Source organism: Solanum tuberosum, unplaced genomic scaffold, assembly GCF_000226075.1.
Source record: "Solanum tuberosum cultivar DM 1-3 516 R44 unplaced genomic scaffold, SolTub_3.0 scf00035, whole genome shotgun sequence".
NCBI classification, from domain to species: Eukaryota; Viridiplantae; Streptophyta; class Magnoliopsida; order Solanales; family Solanaceae; genus Solanum; species Solanum tuberosum.
This window is the reverse complement of record NW_006238963.1, coordinates 30,698-31,819: the sequence shown is the minus strand read 5'-3', so window position 1 is coordinate 31,819 and position 1,122 is coordinate 30,698.

The window sequence follows — 1,122 nt, the reverse complement described above, 5'->3', positions numbered from 1 at the left end:
ATGATATGGAAACAAGTAATTGATGCAGACAATAAAATAGAAAAAATAGTAATGATTTTTTCTTAATATGTTAAAAGTGATAGAGTGAGAGTGAAAATTTATTTTTGAAATATAAGTAAAACACTGAATGAAGGGTGTGTTTTTATTTTTTGATACACTCTATATTTTAAAAAATTAAATTACCCTCAATAAATTTGTACTATATTTCTAAATATGAATAAGTTTACCAAAACAAATAAAATCTTCTTAATTATGTACAACATGATTTTTCTTTTTCAAAATGAAAAGGTAAAAAACATCAAATAATAAGAATCAAAGATAGTAGTAAAAAACATTAAAGGGACATTTTTGCGGTCTATCTAGGCGGGCAAAAACAAACTATTTTAAATATATTATATTCCATATTTATTTTAAAATATAATTTATAAAATATCCGAAACGTACATACATTATATTACAGTAGGGGTAATAATTCAATGACGTTTGTATATCATTTTTTAAAAAAAAAATGCAATTATTCTTATGCAATGTGAATACATTTGCTAGGTATATAATTTTTTAAGAGACAAATTTTATAAATGGAATGGACCGAGAAATATTTTATTCCGCCTCGACAATTATGAAAAAAAAACCACCATTAAATTCTTTACGTTTTAAATTACATATGACATACTATTTACTTTGAAAAGTCTAACTTGTTTAATACAATCTACTCTTAAATTAATTGAAATACTTGTTATTAAAAGCTAATATGATATTTCATCTCTGAAACTAAAATCTATTGCTCACTATTAATTTCATAAGTATATTGAATTTTTTTTAAAAATTGGAGACGTATCTTTGCCAATAATAATATCATTGTTACGAGTTATGACTTTAATTATTGAAACAAAAGGGAAAAAAATCTCTCTCTATATATAAAGGAGGAACATAGAGAAGGTGATGTGGCACCTCTCTATGGCTTTCATTATTTTTTTTCTCCTTTTTTTGAGCATTTTTCTTTTTTTAATTATTTATTTTATTTTTAATATCTCATAAAGACTTTATACTCAATTACTCAACTTTTACCTCCCATTATAATATATCTTTTTTATTATTAGATATAATGTGCATATATTCATA